The following is a 20,071-nucleotide window of genomic DNA, read 5'->3' as shown; positions in this document are numbered from 1 at the left end:
TGGCGGCAACTCAGTGCATTTAGGCATGTAGACATGGTCAAGACAATCTCCTGCAGTTCAAACCGAGCATCAGTATGGGGAAGAAAGGTGATTTGAGTGCCTTTGAACGTGGCATGGTTGTTGGTGCCAGAAGGGCTGGTCTGAGTATTTCAGAAACTGCTGATCTACTGGGATTTTCACGCACAACCATCTCTAGGGTTTACAGAGAATGGTCCGAAAAAGAAAAAAAATCCAGTGAGCGGCAGTTCTGTGGGCGGAAATGCCTTGTTGATGCCAGAGGTCAGAGGAGAATGGGCAGACTGGTTCGAGCTGATAGAAAGGCAACAGTGACTCAAATCGCCACCCGTTACAACCAAGGTAGGCCTAAGAGCATCTCTGAACGCACAGTGCGTCGAACTTTGAGGCAGATGGGCTACAGCAGCAGAAGACCACACCGGGTACCACTCCTTTCAGCTAAGAACAGGAAACTGAGGCTACAATTTGTACAAGCTCATCGAAATTGGACAGTAGAAGATTGGAAAAACGTTGCTTGGTCTGATGAGTCTCGATTTCTGCTGCGACATTCGGATGGTAGGGTCAGAATTTGGCGTAAACAACATGAAAGCATGGATCCATCCTGCCTTGTATGGAGCATCTTTGGGATGTGCAGCCGACAAATCTGCGGCAACTGTGTGATGCCATCATGTCAATATGGACCAAAATCTCTGAGGAATGCTTCCAGCACCTTGTTGAATCTATGCCACGAAGAATTGAGGCAGTTCTGAAGGCAAAAGGGGGTCCAACCCGTTACTAGCATGGTGTACCTAATAAAGTGGCCGGTGAGTGTATATATTCACCAAAAACCTCCAAGGCCTCACACTCCTTGAAGGTTTTATCGTGCTTGGCAGCCAGCGTTCTCTCAGAACGTGTCTTCAGCGCTGCTGGTGGTGTCCTGACGGATAAGTGCAGCTGTCTGTCCCCATGGATCTCTAAGGACTTTTGAACCCCAATCGCTGACTGTACAAACTAGATGACATTGCATTTTTAAGTGTGATGCATTAATGTCACGCAATTGCACTCTGTGATATCTTTAGTGTGGCTTCTGTGCCTGCTGTGGCTGCTGCTGATGATGTTAACACAAATTTGTGGAAATGTGAACAGTCATGGTTGGTCTACACTGTGTTCCAAATTATTATGCAAATTGGATTTAAGTGTCATAAAGATTTAATTGTTTTGTTTTTCAAATAAACTTGTGAATGGTATTGTGTCTCAGGGCTCAATGTATCACTGAAATCAATCTTAAACACATGTGATAATTGGTTTTCCAGGTGATTCTAATTAAAGGAAAACTACTTAAAAATGATGTTCCACATTATTAAGCAGGTCACAGTTTTCAAGTAACATGGGAAAGAAAAAGGATCTCTCTGCTGCCGAAAAGCATCAAATAGTGCAATGCCTTGGTGAAGGGATGAAAACATTAGAAATTTCCCGAAAACTTAAGCGTGATCAACGTAGTGTTAAGAGATTTGTGGCTGTATCTGAGCACAGATGTGTTTGTGCTGATAAAGGCATAATGAGGAAGATTTCTGCCAGGCAAGTTCATCGAATTAAGAGAGCAGCTGCTAAAAAGCCATTACAAAGCAGCAAACAGATATTTGAAGCTGCTGGTGCCTCTGGAGTCCCTCGAACCTCAAGGTGTAGGCTCCTTCAAAGGCTTGCTGTGGTGCATAAACCTACTATTCGGCCACCCTTAAACAGTGTTCACAAGCAGAAATGGTTGCATTGGGCCCACACATACATGAAGACTAATTTCCAAACAGTCTTGTTTACTGATAAGCATTGAGCATTGAGTGAATGGTTGGTGGATGGCCACCATGTCCCAACAAGGCTGCGACGTCAGCAGGGAGGTGGAGGAGTCATGTTTTGGGCCGGAATCATGGAGAAACAGCTGGTAGGGCCCTTTAAGGTTCCTGAAGGTGTGAAAATTACCTCTGCAAAGTATACTGTATAGAGTTTCTGACTGACAACTTTCCTCCATGGTATAAAAAGCAGAAATGTACCTTCAGGAGCAAAATCATCTTCATGCTGACAATGCACCATCTCATGCTGCAAAGAATACCCCATTGGCTGCTATGGGCATAAAAGGAGATAAACTCATGGTGTGGCCACCATCTTCCCCTGACTACAACCCTATAGAGAACCTTTGGAGTATCATCAAGCAAAAGATCTATGAGGGTGGGAGGCAGTTCACATCAAAACAGCAGCTCTGGGAGGCTATTCTGACTTCATGTACAGAAATACAGCAGAAACTCTCCAAAAACTCACAAGTTCAATGGATGCAAGAATTGTGAAGGTGATATCAAAGAAGGGTCCTATGGTAACATGTAACTTGGCCCGTTAGGAGGTTTTGGCGTTAAATAGCATTTTTGTTCAGTTAATGTGACCTCCTAATTCTGCAAATTCCACAAATGAGCATTTTCAGTTCTTTAAAACATATCAAATGTTTAGAAATTCTACTGTGCCTAATAATTTGGAACAGTGCATTTTAAGTTTTTATTCATTTTGGAGATTATACTGTTATCATTGGGAGGTTTCTTCAATAAAATTCCATGTATACTCTAACGGGTGATTACTTTTATTAGACTGACTGTCATTTGCACCGACCATTTAGGAAAATCTGAGAAAAATGTCAGTTGCATAATAATTTGGAACATAGTGTACATCTGCTGGGCTAGCTGAAATGGAAGACGTGTCGGTCCCAATTATACTATTTCTATTCTCATGACAGTTAGTCCACTTCTGTGGTGGAAGCCCCACATTTTTTTTAAATGAGAACATTCCTGGTTGGGTGTCCATCTGCTGTATTGGGCGTAGTGGAAGACCTGTCAGTCCCTATTATACTATTTCTACTGCCGTGAAACTGATGCCACTTTTGTGGTGTCTGACAGTAATTTTTGTAAATTTGAACAATCCTGGTTGGGTGTCTATCTGCTGGATTGGGTGTAGTGGAAGACCTGTCGGTCCCTATTATATTATCTATACTGTGGTCAAATTGATGCCACATTTGTGGTGACTGCCAGTAATTTTTGTAAATGTGAACACTCCTGGTTGGGAGTCCATTTGATGTATTGGGTGTAGTGGAAGACCTGTCGGTCCCTATTATACTATTTCTACTGTGGTGAAATTGTTGACACTTCTGTGGTGTAAAGGTACCTTCACACGAAACGACTTTACAACGAGAACGACAACGATCCGTGACGTTGCAGCGTCCTGGATAGCGATATCGTTGTGTTTGACACGCAGCAGCGATCTGGATCCTGCTGTGATATCGCTGGTCGTTGAATAAAGTTCAGAACTTTATTTGGTCGTCAGACCGGCATGTATCGTCAGGTTTGACACCAAAAGCAACGATACCAGCGATGTTTTACGCTGGTAACCAGGGTAAATATCGGGTTACTAAGCGCAGGGCCGTGCTTAGTAACCCGATGTTTACCCTGGTTACCAGCGTAAAAGTAAAAATAACAAACAGTACTTACTCACCTGCGCATCCCCTGCCGTCCGCTTCCTGCTCTGACTGAGCGCCGGCCCTAAAGTGAAAGTAAAAGCACAGCGGTGACGTCACCGCTCTGCTGTTAGGGCCGGCGCTCACACAGTACAGGAAGCGGACGCCAGGGGACGCGCAGGTGAGCATGTACTGTTTGTTATTTTTACTTTTACGCTGGTAACCAGGGTAAACATCGGGTTACTAAGCGCGGCCCTGCGCTTAGCAACCCGATGTTTACCCTGGTTACCCGGGGACCTCGGCATCGTTGGTCGCTGGAGAGCGGTCTGTGTGACAGCTCTCCAGCGACCAAACAGCGACGCTGCAGCGATCGGCATCATTGTCGCTATCGCTGCAGCGTCGCTTCGTGTGAAGGTACCTTAAGGCCCTCATTTGTTTAAATGTGAACACTCCTGGTTGGGTATCCATCTGCCGGATTGGGTTTAGTGGAAGACCTATTGGTCCCTATTATACTGTTCCTACTGTGGTGAAATTGATTCCACTTTGTTGGTGTCTGCCAATAATTTTTAGAAATGTGAACACTCCTGGTTGGGTCTCCTTCTTGCGTGTTGCCTGTAGCAGTAGGCTTCCGAGACCGTCATGCCTCCAGTTCCTTGAACTCAACTACCCTTGTTACTATCCTTAAATTTTTCTGACAGTGGTAGTCTACAAAACTGATATTTATGCCACCTGAGTGTGGCTCAGCATGAAAGCAGGTAGAGGTGTTGCAAGTGGTATCAGGGCTCCAAGCAAAGACGGCCTTCACCGATCCCTCACCCTCCTCGTCTTACTGTGACGTTTAATTTAAATCTGTAAATGCTGTCCCAGACCCCAATACCTCATGCCTGGCTAATTGCTGCAGTACCATGCTGCAATTTGTACCGTGGGTGAATTGAGGCCACTTACCTGGTGTTTGTCCCTCTTTTAATTTGTTTTTGCAGCATTTGGGGCCGTTATAAGGTATTGTGCATGCGTTTGTTTTTGCCTAGTTAGGAACACAAGCATTTTATTGTGACCTCTGAATCAGGCCTCTATAACACACTAGATGCTACAAAGCATTTTAAAGTCAGGTCTCCTATTGTATGACACTAGGAACAGAAGAATTTTTTGTGGCCTCTGGATCAGTCCTATGGATCAGGCCTCTATGACACACTAGATGCTACAATCTATTTTAAAGTCAGGTCCGCTACTGTATGACACTAGGAACAGAATGTTTTTTTGGTGGCCTCTGGATCAGGCCTCTATAACACACTAGATACTACAAGCCCTTTTAAAGTCAGGTCCCTTAATGTATGACACTAGGAACAGAAGATTTTTTTGTGACCTCTGGAACAGGCCTCTGTAACATTCAAGATGCTACAAAGTATTTTAAAGTCAGGTCCCCTACTGTACGATGTTTAGCAACAGAAATTTTTTTGGGGTTATTTGATCTGCAGACAACTTAATTTGAATCCAAAAAATTACAAAGCGTGACACGGCGGGCTGTCTTTTTGCAACTGAAAAATTATAATTTTTTTTAATGTGCATTAGGTCTGCAGACAATTTCATATCACCACAGCACTAAATGACAAACAAATGGTGAACAAATTAGCTCATCACTAGTTTTCAATACCGTGGCTGGCAAGAAGAAGAAATAAATCAATTTTGGAACAAATCAAGCCAGACACGTCACTTGAAGCAAGGAACACTAAGCTATGACTTGCCTACTTGGACACATTTAATAAAGAGGGCAATCACTGGAGAAGGACATCTTGGTTGGTAGAATAGAATGAGCAAGGTGAATAGGAAGACCACCAACTGGATTGCTTGATACTATCAAGATAATGGTGGAAACGACCTTGGTGGGCCTATTTAGGCTAGTGTGATGCCCCAGGGTCCTGGTTGTCACAGTAGCATTGCTTTCCTCACGGGGAGAGTGATGTCACGCTTGGAAGCGATGGAGGATTCATTTTGACAGGTAATTAGCACATACAGCACCATTCTGACTCCAGGCCAGAAGGGGGAGCTCTGCACCCGACTTCAGGGAAGCTGCTCTCTCTGGAGGAGGAGTTAGTTGCTAGGCAGTTAGGAAGATTTAGACAGTTCGTACCATACAGCAGACTGGAGCAGTCTGAGGCAGAAGGATGAGTGAGGGCCATGTAGCCTGATGCAGCTCCTAGATAGTGAGAGAAAGAAGGAAGAACAGCTTGTAGCAAACATGCTGGAGAGCGAAGCACAGGAGTGTAACAACAAGGGAGAATAGCTACCTCCCTGACAGAGCGCAGATACCGGTAACCGGAAGACCGAGGTTGTGTCATAATCTAAGAGGCAGAGCAGAAACCAGTAGGACAGCTAGACTACACGTAACCTGTCCGCCCTTATACCCAGGAGATACAGTGACACATAGAGCCCGGGTCATGATAGAGACCCTGTAAAAAGGCTTGAGTCACCTGTCATATGGGTTTGTGTCCTACTTCACTAAAGGACAGAGAGAACTGAGAGGACCTTGCTAAAAAGACATAGGCAGTAAGGGACTACAATAACACAGCGCTAGAAGGAAGGCTTTTAACTTGACCTGGTAAAGCTGATCTCTGAACTCGCTTCCAAGCGACCGGACCCTGCCTGTACCTGTGATCTGGTGCCCTGGACTGGGGCTGCCAGCTACCATCAGTAAAAAAGGTAAAAAGACTGCACAACTGCGTCCTTCATTCTTTACTGCATCGTTCACCATCTCCATCTACACACGGGAGCCCTGGGGACCTACTTCACCTGTGCGAAGTTATACCATCTGGCTGCCATAACATCACCCCAGAGGACCCCTTTCAGCAGCATTGGTCATCCCTGACCGAATACCACAGGTGGCGTCACGAACTTTCATTATTTCCACAACCCTTTTAAAGACCGTCCCTTTTACTTGGGCGCCCAGGGCCACGGACCGGGTCGCTGCCACTGTGACCACCCCTTTAATTGCGACCAGACCCGGTACCGAGTACCCCACTGCCCTGATGGGCGACTCACTTGCACAAGATTAAACTTTCTACAGATCATTCATTCATCAAGTCATCTTGACTCAGGATCAAGACAAAGGCCATTAATTTTTTTTTAAAATATTTAATTAAAAGATATGCTATATTTACTACTCACATTTTCTCCTTTCTGCTCTCTTTGTGGGATTTAAGCCAACGATACTTAGTCCCAAAAAACTATGTAAATTTTCTTCTCAGTTACTGCAATCAGCACATAATTCTGTCTTAGTTTGAATGCATTGCCGCTACAGTATTTAGAAAGGATCTGATGATGCAGATTGAATGTATGACATTTTTTAAATAAAGATGTCATTAATCCTAGAAGAAACACTTTAGCAACCGTCTATTTCTAAGGTTGTTAAGAAAAGTTTCTCAACTTGTCAAATCATGATGTCATCTAGATAACCTATTGTTGGAGAATGCAGGCACCCTGTAGAATAACTTAAAAAGGTTACAAAACATAATATAGGACAAGCATTACTACATATTGAGATTTTTTTATTAGATTTATGGTAATAGAATTTTTCTACTGAACCATTTTAAAGTGTTAACCTATGGCTATCTCAGATCTCGTGTATCAGTCTATAAAAACCTGAGCTTAAACTGACAAATTTCATAATTTGTGAATAGTGTCATTTGATAGAGTGGTCCTGTAAATTTACCAGGTGCTTTATACAGTACCTATTAAGTGCATTTATCATCAGAAAACAATCTGTTACAAAACATGATTTTATATTCAATCAATTCCATAATAATTTTTGGTAATCTTTTTCATTAGGTCACCATTTTTAGTATACTAAAAAATTTTTTTCACTTAAGGCCACTGAGGTTAGACTGACAATACCTGTTCTGTAGAGATCACTCCTTTGCAGTCATATCATTGTCATCACATACAGGATGCAGGACAACACCAGAATATAGATAACACAGCATCCCACTCTTCACAATAGGCGATGGTCACAGAGCATGCCATGAAAACTCTCCCGTAGAAATCAATAAATCTCTTCACATTATTTTATGGTCCATGTGGCTGCTGCACAGCATATCTCTAATAGCTTTTAACAGATGCTCACTAGAGATGGGTGGATTGATCTGCGGAGGATAGACTTCAAGGTTTTTCTTGAATTCAAACATCTTGAGATTTGAGTCTCAAAAAAACAAAACACAACAAAAGAACAAACTTGACCGGCACAATTTCCAACATTGCTGAGGCATCAGCAATTTTTTCCTTCCACATTCCATTAATTCCTGTGAAGCACCTGAAGGGTAAATAAACTTCTTGAATGTGGTTTTAAGCACCTTGAGGAGTGCAGTTTTTAGAATGGTGTCATTTTTGGGGGTATTTTTTGTCATGTAGGCCCCGCAAAGTCACTTCAAATGTGATGTGGTCCTTAATAAAAAAAAGGTTGTTGGAGAAATGAGAAATCGCTGATCAAAATTTAACCTTTCTAACTTTCTAAAAAAAAAAAATTATGTTTCAAAAATTGTGCTGATGTAAACTAGACATCTGAAAAAAGTAAGTTATTAATTATTTTGTGTGAAATAACTCTCTGGTTTAAGGAGATGAAAATTCAAAGTTTGAAAATTGCTAAATTTTAAAAACTTTTGCCAAATGTTTGTGTCATGAAAATAAACAATCTCAGAATCAGTGGGGTCTGCTGCAGCATTCCAGAGTTATTACCATGGAAAGTGACACTAGTCATAATTGTTACGTTTGGCCTGGTCATGAAGGTGAAAACAGGTTCAGGCGTGAAGGGGTTAAGCATAGGTGTGGATCAATTTTGCTTTGGGGTTGTGTTTCAGCCAATTGCGCAGGGAATATTTCATGAGTAGAGGGAAGAATGGATTCAATGAAACTTCAACAAATTCTTAATGCAAACCTAACACCATCTGTGAAAAAACTGAAGTTGAAAGGCGGATGGCTTCTACAAATGGATAATGATCCTAAACACATGTCAAAATTAACAATAGACTATCTCAAAAGGCACAAGCTGAAGGTTTTACAATGGCACTCATAGTCCCCTGATCTGAACATCATTGAAAATCTGTGGCTGACCTCAAAATAGCAGTGCATGCAAGATGACTTAAGAATCTCACAGAAGTGGAAGAATTTTCTAATGAAGAATAGATGAAAATTCCTCAAAGATGAATTGAAAGACTCTTGTCTGGCTACAAAATGCATTTACAAACTGTAATATTTTCAAAAGGAGGTGCTACTAGGTACTAACCAGGATGGGTGCCCAAACTTTTGCATTGGCCCATTTTCCTTCTTGTAATTTTAAAAATGTGAAAAGATGAAAAAATATATATATATTTTTAACCTACAACACAAAGAAATGTGTCGTCTTTAACTTTAGGCCATTTAGAGATCAGTTCATGTTCAACTTGCTTAACTGTTCCCAATAATAACTGTAATTTTGAACAGTGGTGTCCAAACTTTTACATGCCACTGTATATAGCTTTATAGCACACACATCATGTGCACTCTCTGCAACATACATACAGTACAGACCAAAAGTTTGGACACACCTTCTCATTTAAAGATTTTTCTGTGTTTTCATGACTATGAAAATTGTACATTCACACGGAAGGCATCAAAACTATGAATTAACACATGTGGAATTATATACTTAACAAAAAAGTGTGAAACAACTGAAATTATGTCTTATATTCTAGGTTCTTCAAAGTAGCCACCTTTTGATTTGATGGCTGCTTTGCACACTCTTGACATTCTCTTGATGAGCTTCAAGAGGTAGTCGCCAGGAATGGTTTTCACTTCACAGGTGTGCCCTGTCAGGTTTAATAAGTGGGATTTCTTGCCTTATAAATGGGGTTGGGACCATCAGTTGTGTTGTGCAGAAGTCTGGTGGATACACAGATGACAGTCCTACTGAATAGACTTAGAATTTATACTATGGCAAGAAAAAAGCAGCTAAGTAAAGAAAAACGAGTGGCCATCGTTACTTTAAGAAATGACGGTCAGTCAGTCCGAAAAATTGGGAAAACTTTGAAAGTGTCCCCAAGTGCAGTGGCAAAAACCATCAAGCGTGTTACGGCCGCTACTCACCGCTCCGCCCCTGGCTCTCGGCGCGCTGTCCCTGCTTCTCCTGCTGTGGCTGCTGCCCCTGCTCGCCTCGGCCACTCTGCTTCCGGGTCCCGGAACGTGCTGTTCTCTCTTCCTCCTTGGCTACGCTGACTCCCTCCATCGCTGCTCGTCCCTGCTGTCTGGCTTCTGGTGGGTGGTACGCTCGTCCTCGGCGGGCTCCTCCTCCACGTCCTGGGAGTTCAGCTTCTGCGCAGGCGCGCAGGATCTTGCGATAGATGCACCTCCCAGTCCCGGATCCTTTGTTACTGGATGTTTTGGTCCTGAGTGCTTCAGCGGCCAATCCAAGTAGAGTGCACGGTACTTCAGGCCACCTCCCCTGCTAGGAGGTGCCTGAGTGTCTTTTGCTTTTTGCTTCTGCCTCTGGCCACCTTCCTCTCTGTGTTCTGTACCTCCGTGCAGGCTCTGCGCTCTACTCTCTGGCTCGCGCTTTATGTGTCTCCTTTTCCTCCGCTCCTGTACTACACCATCCAGAGATTAATAAGCCATTCGTTCTCGAGGTGGATGCCTCCTCCACGGGTGCCGGAGCGGTGCTCTCCCAAAGGTCCCCTATTGGTCGACTGGTTCCGTGTGGCTTCTTTTCTAAAACGTTCTCTGCATCGGAACATAATTATACCATTGGGGACCGAGAACTCTTGGCCATAAAGCTAGCTCTGGAGGAATGGATCCATCTTCTTGAAGGAGCTGTTCATCCTTTCTTAATTTTCTCTGACCACAAGAATTTGGCCTATCTTCAAACCGCGCACAGACTTAATCCACGGCAGGCGAGCTTCGTTTTCGGCCTGGTGACAAAAATGTCAAGGCAGATGCACTGTCCAGGCTTTCGCAGCCAGAGGACATCGATGAAGAACCTGCTCATATATTGGATCCCTGCAAGGTCGTCACGGTGGCTCCTTTAAGGATGATCTGTCCCACTCCGGGTAAGACTCTAGTGACTGAGGATGACAGAGAAAGGGTGCTTCCTTGGGGACATTCCTCTAAATTGGCAGGCCATGCCGGGATAAAGAAGACCTTCTTCCTCATCTCCCGCTACTATTGGTGGCCTTCATTTCGTCAAAATATCGAATAGTTTGTCGCCTCTTGTCCTTCCTGTGCTAAGTACAAAGTGCTAAGACAGTTACCTCGTGGGGGCCTGCTTCCTCTTCCAGTACCTTCTAGTCCATGGCAACATATCGCCATGGACTTCATTACCGATTTACCGAATTCCTCAGGTTGTACAGTCATCCTTATGGTAGTAGATCGGTTCTCCAAGATGGCCCATTTTGTTCCCCTGCCTGGACTACCCTCGGCTCCAGAATTGGCGAAGATCTTTATTTTGAATATCTTCAAACTTCATGGTTTTCCTCAAAACATCGTGTCAGACCGAGGAGTACAATTTACGTCACATTTTTGGAGGGCGTTATGCAAACTCTTGTAGGTGTCTTTGGATTTTTCGTCTGCCTATCACCCTCAAACTAATGGTCAAGCTGAGTGAATGAATCAGATAGTGGCTGCCTATCTTCGTCACTTCACTAATGCCCACCAAGATGATTGGGTAAGCCTTCTGCCTTGGGCCGAGTTTGCCTATAACAATCACTCTAATGAGTCCTCAGCTAAATCTCCTTTTTTTGTCGTGTTTGGACAGCATCCGAATATGCCCCTCCCGATTTCCTCCACGTCTGGAGTTCCGGCAGCAGACTCTTTGACTTTAAACTTTTCTGCAATATGGGGTGAAGTTAAAGAAGCACTCGATATGGCATCTGTTAAGATGAAGAAACATGCTGACAAGAGGTGTTTAGATTCTTCTCCATTTTTACCTGGCGATAAGGTTTGGCTTTCCTCACGTTACATTAGGCTCAAGATACCATCCTATAAACTTGGTCCTCGCTTCATCGGTCCCTTTCAGATTCTGAGTCGAGTCAACGACGTCGCCTACAAGCTGAAATTGCCTGCCTTGCTCCATATTCCCAATACTTTTCATGTGTCCCTGCTCAAACCTGTTACTCTTAATCGCTTCCATCCTTCTTCCTGTACCTCTCCTCAGCCTGTCCGTGCCGATAACATTTTTGAGGTGAGGGATATTTTAGCCATGAAGAGGGTTCGTGGGAGAGAATTTTTCCTGGTGGATTGGAAGGGTTTTGGTCCTGAGGAGAGATCGTGGGAGCCTCGGGAGAATATCAATGCGCCTCGTCTTCTTAACAAATTCCTCTCCAGTTTTAGGAGAGGGGATTTTAAGGAGGGGGGTACTGTTACGGCCGCTACTCACCGCTCCGCCCCTGGTTCTCGGCGCACTGTCCCTGCTTCTCCTGCTGTGGCTGCTGCTCCTGCTCGCGTCGGCCACTCTTCTTCCGGGTCCCGGCGTGCTGTTCTCTCTTCCTCCTTGGCTACGCTGACTCCCTCCATCGCTGCTCGTCCCTGCTGTCCGGCTTCCGGTGGGTGGTACGCTCGGCCTCGGCGGGCTCCTCCTCCACGTCCTGGGAGTTCAGCTTCTGCGCAGGCATGCAGGATCTTGCGATAGACGCACCTCCCAGTCCTGGATCTTCTGTTACCGGATGTTTTGGTCCTGAGTGCTTCTGCGGCCAATCCAAGTAGAGTGCATGGTATTTCAGGCCACCTCCCCTGCTAGGAGGTGCCTGAGTGTCTTTTGCTTTTTGCTTCTGCCTCCGGCCACCTTCCTCTCTGTGTTCTGTACCTCCGTGCAGGCTCTGCGCTCTACTCTCTGGCTCGCGCTTTATGTGTCTCCATTTACTCTGCTCATCCTCTCTCCCTCTCTCCCTACAGTTCCGCCTCTGGTATCCTTCAGTTCAAGCCTGACATCCATTCCCCGTATCCTCTGCTTTTGGTTTCACCATCTTCATTCCTGGTTTTCTGTTTAGTTCTCTTCTCTTGTTTAACCTCCATCTGAGCTGTCCCTCTTGGTATCTGCTACCGTGGATAGGTGACCTCTGGGCCTGCTCCTGACAGCCCCTGTATAGGGGTTGGTTAATACTAAGTCTGCTCGACCAGGGGGTAGGTCTTCCACGGTCCAGAGGGTCCACTCTCGTTCTTGCCTCAGTAAACGTAATAAAGCGCTACAAAGAAATTGGCTCACATGAGGACCGCCCCAGGAAAGGAAGACCAAGTGTCACCTCTGCTTCTGAGGATAAGTTTATCCGAGTCACCAGCCTCAGAAATTGCAGGTTAACAGCAGCTCAGATTAGAGACCTGGTCAATGCCACACAGAGTTCTAGCAGCAGACACATCTCTCCAACAACTGTTAAGAGGAGACTTTGTGCAGCAGGCCTTCATAGTAAAATAGCTGCTAGGAAACCACTGCTAAGGACAGGCAACAAGCACAAGAGACTTGATTGGGCTAAAGAACACAAGTAATGGACATTAGACCAGTGGAAATCTGTGCTTTGGTCTGATGAGTCCAAATTTGAGATCTTTGTGCAATGCAGAAAAGGTGAACGGATGGACTCTACATGCCTGGTTCCCACTGTGAAGAATGAAGGAGGAGGTGTGGTGGTGTAGGGGTGCTTTGCTGGTGACACTGTTGGGGATTTATTCAAAATTGAAGGCGTACTGAACCAGCATGGCTACCACAGCATCTTGCAGCGGCATGCTATTCCATCCGGTTTGCGTTTAGTTGGACCATCATTTATTTTTCAACAGGAAAATGGCCCCAAACACACCTCCAGGCTGTGTAAGGGCTATTTGACCAAGAAGGAGAGTGATGGGGTGCTACGCCAGATGACCTGGCTTCCTGTTATGATCCTAGTGGTAGAGGATCTCAGAAGTTCCAGCTAAGTCCGCAAACACAAAAACCAGCTCATAGGGAGGTGGTAACTTGGCTGACCGTATATCTGATCCTAGCACAACAACTAGAAGTAGCCGGGGAACGTACCTACGTTGATTCTAGACGTCTCGCACCAGCCGGAGAACTAACTAACCCTTTCAAAGAAAATAAGACCTCACTTGCCTCAAGAGAAAGGACCCCAAAGTTATAATACAAGCCCCCGACAAATAATAACGGTGAGGTAAGAAGAAAAGACAAACGTAAGTATGAACTAGATTTAGCAAAGAGAGGCCCACTAATTAGTAGCAGAAAATAGGAAGAGAACTTATGCGGTCAGCAAAAACCATACAAAAATATCCACGCTGAATATCCAAGAACCCCCGCACCGACTGACGGTGTGGGGGGGGAATATCAGCCCCCTAGAGCTTCCAGCAAAAATCAAGAATCACATTGTAACAAGCTGGAACAAAATAGCAGAAATGCGAATAAACAAAAATAAGAAAGCAGGACTTAGCTTATCTTGCAAAAAGCAGGAGACCAGGAGTCAGGAGCAAACAGACATAGACTGACTACATCGATTCCAGGCACTAGACTGAGTTTCCAGAAAGTCTAAATAGGAACACCCAAGGCCTAACGAACCAGGTGGGTACCAACCTGGAGAAAGACAATCCAAGTGTCATACCGCTAGTGATCACAAGAGGGAGCCAAGAAATACAGTTCACAACAGTACCCCCCCTTTAAGGAGGGGTCACCGAACCCTCACCAAGACCACCAGGGCGATCAGGATGAGCAGCGTGAATGGCACGAACCAAATCGGCCGCATGAACATCAGAGGCGACCACCCAGGAGTTATCCTCCTGACCATAGCCCTTCCATTTGACCAGATACTGAAGCCTCCGTCTAGAGAGACGAGAATCCAAGATCTTCTCCACCACGTACTCCAACTCGCCCTCAACCAAGACCGGAGCAGGAGGGTCAACAGCAGGAACCACAGGCACAACGTACCGCCGCAACAAAGACCTATGGAACACATTGTGAATGGCAAACGACACCGGAAGATCCAAACGAAAAGAAACCGGATTAAGGACTTCCAAAATTTTATAAGGACCAATAAAGCGAGGCTTAAACTTAGGAGAGGAAACCTTCAGAGGGACATACCGAGAAGACAACCAAACCAAATCCCCAACACGAAGTCGGGGACCCACACCGCGGCGGCGGTTGGCAAAACGCTGAGCCTTCTCCTGTGACAATTTCAAGTTGTCCACCACATGATTCCAAATCCGCTGCAACCTATCCACCACGGAATCCACCCCAGGACAGTCAGACGATTCAACATGACCCGAGGAAAAACGAGGATGAAAACCAGAGTTGCAGAAAAATGGCGAAACCAAAGTAGCGGAACTAGCCCGATTATTGAGGGCAAACTCAGCCAATGGCAAGAAGGTCACCCAATTGTCCTGATCCGCAGAAACAAAACATCTCAAATAAGCCTCCAGCGTCTGATTAGTTCGCTCAGTTTGGCCATTAGTCTGAGGATGAAAGGCAGATGAGAACGACAAATCAATGCCCATCTTAGCACAAAAAGATCGCCAGAACCTGGACACAAACTGGGATCCTCTGTCAGACACGATATTCTCAGGAATGCCATGCAAACGAACCACATTCTGAAAGAACAAAGGAACCAGATCGGAAGAGGAAGGCAACTTAGGCAAGGGCACCAAATGGACCATCTTGGAAAAGCGATCACACACCACCCAGATGACAGACATTCCTTGGGACACCGGAAGATCTGAAATGAAATCCATGGAAATGTGTGTCCATGGCCTCTTCGGGACGGGCAAGGGCAAAAGCAACCCGCTGGCATGAGAACAGCAAGGCTTAGCCCGAGCACAAATCCCACAGGACTGCACAAAAGAACGCACATCCCGTGACAAGGAAGGCCACCAAAAGGACCTAGCTACCAAATCTCTGGTACCAAAAATCCCAGGATGCCCTGCCAACACTGAGGAATGAACCTCGGAGATAACTCTGCTGGTCCATTTATCAGGAACAAACAGTCTATCAGGTGGGCAAGGGTCAGGTCTACCAGCCTGAAATCTCTGCAACACACGTCGCAAATCAGGAGAGATGGCCGACAAGATTACTCCCTCTTTAAGAATACCAGCTGGCTCTGAGACTCCCGGAGAGTCAGGCACAAAACTCCTAGAAAGAGCATCAGCCTTCACATTCTTCGAACCAGGCAGGTATGAGACCACAAAGTCAAAACGGGAGAAAAACAGCGACCAACGAGCCTGTCTAGGATTCAAGCGCTTAGCAGACTCGAGATACATCAAATTTTTGTGATCAGTCAAGACCACCACACGATGCTTAGCTCCCTCGAGCCAATGACGCCACTCCTCAAATGCCCACTTCATGGCCAACAACTCCCGATTACCGACATCATAGTTCCGCTCTGCAGGCGAAAATTTCCTAGAAAAAAAAGCACAAGGTCTCATCACAGAGCAACCAGGGCCTCTCTGCGACAAAACAGCCCCTGCACCGATATCAGAAGCGTCCACTTCAACCTGAAAGGGAAGTGAGACATCAGGCTGGCACAAAACAGGCGCCGAAGTAAACCGGTGCTTCAGCTCCCGGAAAGCCTCCATGGTTGCCGGAGCCCAATTAGCCACATCAGAACCTTTCTTGGTCATATCCGTCAAAGGTTTAACAACGCTAGAGAAATTAGCAATAAAACGACGGTAGAAATTAGCAAAACCCAAGAACTTCTGAAGACTCTTAACAGAAGTGGGTTGAGTCCAATCATGAATAGCTCGGACCTTGACTGGGTCCATCTCCACTGTAGAAGGGGAGAAAATGAAACCCAGAAAGGAAACCTTCTGCACTCCAAAGAGACACTTTGAGCCCTTCACAAACAAAGCATTATCACGCAAAACCTGAAACACCATCCTGACTTGCTTTACATGAGAATCCCAATCATCAGAAAAAACCAGAATATCATCCAGATAAACAATCATAAATTTATCTAGATACTTCCGGAAGATGTCATGCATAAAGGATTGAAACACTGAAGGAGCATTAGAGAGCCCAAAAGGCATCACCAAGTACTCAAAATGACCTTCGGGCGTATTAAACGCAGTTTTCCATTCATCTCCCTGCTTAATGCGCACAAGGTTGTACGCACCACGAAGATCTATCTTGGTGAACCACTTGGCACCCTTAATCCGAGCAAACAAGTCCGACAATAGTGGCAAAGGATACTGAAATTTGACCGTGATTTTATTCAGAAGCCGATAGTCTATACAAGGTCTCAAAGACCCGTCTTTTTTGGCTACAAAAAAGAATCCCGCACCGAGAGGGGAAGAGGATGGACGAATATGTCCTTTCTCCAAAGACTCCTTTATATAAGAACGCATTGCGGCATGTTCAGGTACAGATAGATTAAATAATCGTCCCTTAGGAAATTTACTACCAGGAATCAAATCTATAGCGCAGTCACAGTCCCTATGAGGAGGAAGGGCACTGGAACTGGACTCAATAAATACATCCTGATAGTCCAACAAATACTCCGGAACTTCAGAAGGAGTAGAAGAAGCAATAGACACCGACGGGGAATCGCAATGAATTCCCTGACAACCCCAACTTGACACAGACATTGCCTTCCAATCCAAGACTGGATTATGGGTCTGTAACCATGGCAGACCTAAAACGACCAAATCATGCATTTTATGCAGAACAAGAAAACGAATCACCTCCCGATGTTCAGGAGTCATGCACATGGTCACTTGTGTCCAATACTGCGGTTTATTCTCCGCCAATGGCGTAGCATCAATTCCTCTAAGAGGAATGGGATTTTTTAAAGGCTCCAGGACAAAACCACAGCGCTTGGCAAACGACAAGTCCATAAGACTCAGAGCTGCACCTGAATCCACAAATGCCATAACAGGGTAGTAAGACAATGAGCAAATTAGAGTCACAGACAAAATAAACCTAGGATGCAAATTACCAATGGTGACAGGACTAACCATCTTTGTTAGGCGTTTAGAGCATGCTGAGATAACATGTGTAGAATCACCACAGTAAAAACACAACCCATTCTGACGTCTATGATTTTGTCGTTCAGTTCTAGTCTGAATTCTGTCACATAACATTGAGTCAGGTGTCTGTTCAGACAACACTGCCAGAGGATTAGCAGATTTGCGCTCCCGCAAACGCCGATCTATCTGAATGGCCAGAGCCATAGAATCACTCAGACTTGTAGGAATGGTAAAACCCACCATCACATTCTTAATGGCTTCAGAAAGGCCATTTCTGAAATTTGCGGCCAGAGCACACTCATTCCATTGAGTGAGCACGGACCATTTCCGAAATTTTTGGCAATACACTTCAGCCTCATCCTGGCCCTGAGAGATAGTCAGCAACGCTTTTTCTGCCTGAATTTCAAGATTGGGCTCCTCATAAAGCAATCCGAGCGCCAGAAAAAACGCATCAATATTTGCCAATGCCGGATCTCCTGGCGCCAATGAAAAAGCCCAATCCTGAGGGTCGCCACGCAAGAAAGAGATAACAATTTTAACTTGCTGAGCTGAGTCTCCAGACGAACGAGGTCTCAAAGATAGAAACAATTTACAATTATTCCTAAAATTCCTAAATTTAAATCGATCACCAGAGAAAAGCTCAGGAATAGGTATCTTAGGCTCTGACATAGGAGTACTAGTAACAAAATCCTGAATGCCCTGCACTCGTGCAGCAAGCTGATCCACACTAGTAATCAGAGTCTGAACATTCATGTCTGCAGCAGAGCTTCAAGCCACTCAGAGGAAAAAGGGGAAGAAGAAAGAAAAAAAAACAAAACTCTGAACTTCTTTTCTTTTAATCCCGCTTCTGCAATGCATTAAATATTCACTTCTTGGCCTGGAATACTGTTATGATCCTAGTGGTAGAGGATCTCAGAAGTTCCAGCTAAGTCCGCAAACACAAAAACCAGCTCATAGGGAGGTGGTAACTTGGCTGACCGTATATCTGATCCTAGCACAACAACTAGAAGTAGCCGGGGAACGTACCTACGTTGATTCTAGATGTCTCGCACCAGCCGGAGAACTAACTAACCCTTTCAAAGAAAATAAGACCTCACTTGCCTCAAGAGAAAGGACCCCAAAGTTATAATACAAGCCCCCGACAAATAATAACGGTGAGGTAAGAAGAAAAGACAAACGTAAGTATGAACTAGATTTAGCAAAGAGAGGCCCACTAATTAATAGCAGAAAATAGGAAGAGAACTTATGCGGTCAGCAAAAACCCTACAAAAATATCCACGCTGAATATCCAAGAACCCCCGCACCGACTGACGGTGTGGGGGGGGGGGGATATCAGCCCCCTAGAGCTTCCAGCAAAAATCAGGAATCACATTGTAACAAGCTGGAACAAAATAGCAGAAATGCGAATAAACAAAAATAAGAAAGCAGGACTTAGCTTATCTTGCAAAAAGCAGGAGACCAGGAGTCAGGAGCAAACAGACATAGACTGACTACATCGATTCCAGGCACTAGACTGAGTTTCCAGGAAGTCTAAATAGGAACACCCAAGGCCTAACGAACCAGGTGGGTACCAACCTGGAGAAAGACAATCCAAGTGTCATACCGCTAGTGATCACAAGAGGGAGCCAAGAAATACAGTTCACAACAGCTTCCACAGTCACCAGACCTGAACCCAATCTGGAGCTGGACGGCAGAGTGAAGGCAAAAGGGCCAACAAGTGCTAAGCATCTCTGGGAACTCCTTCAAGATTGTTGGAAGACCATTCCCGGTGACTACCTCTTGAAGCTCATCAAGAGAATGTCAAGAGTGTGCAAAGCAGTCATCAAAGCAAAAGGTGGCTACTTTGAAGAACCTAGAATATAAGACATAATTTCAGTAGTTTCACACTTTTTTGTTAAGTATATAATTCCACATGTGTTAATTCATAGTTTCGATGCCTGCAGTGTGAATGTACAATTTTCATAGTCATGAAAAATCATTAACAGTACTGTTATGATCCGGTGACCTTGGAGCCGCATGAGACTTCCTCAGGAGTAGGTGGAACCTATACTGACCGCAAACCCTAAACTGACACCGCAACTAGAAGTAGCCATGGGGTGTACCTAACAATCCTAGACACCTCGACACAGCCGGAGGACTAAATACCCCTATAGATGGAAATGGGAATCCTATCTTGCCTCAGAGCAGAACCCCAAAGGATAGGCAGCCCCCCACAAATATTGACTGTGAGTATTAGAGGAAAGACACACGCAGGCAGAAAACATGGTTTAGCAAAAGAGGCCACTCTAGCTAAATAGGAAAGGATAGGACAGAATGCTAAGCGGTCAGTAATAAAACCCTGAAAATATCCACAGCAGATAATACAAAAATTCCACCATCTAACTAAAGACACGGAACGTATATCTGCATCTCCTGAGAATCCAACTTGACTGGAAAAATCCTGACACAGTCTAAGCTGGACAAGAAAAAACAATGAATAGCACTGATCTGTAAAGCACACAGCATGTGTGCTGCAGAAACAAAAAACAGACACTTATCTTTGCTGATTTGGCAGCAGGGCAGGAGGAACCATACTGAGATCCAAAACTTCCAAGAACAATGGAAAACTGGCAAGGACTAATGAATCCAGCAACCTTAAATACCCCAGTCAGC

This window comes from Ranitomeya variabilis, chromosome 7, assembly GCF_051348905.1.
Source record: "Ranitomeya variabilis isolate aRanVar5 chromosome 7, aRanVar5.hap1, whole genome shotgun sequence".
NCBI classification, from domain to species: Eukaryota; Metazoa; Chordata; class Amphibia; order Anura; family Dendrobatidae; genus Ranitomeya; species Ranitomeya variabilis.
The sequence above is the reverse complement of the archived record's forward strand: the minus strand, read 5'-3'. Positions refer to the sequence as shown.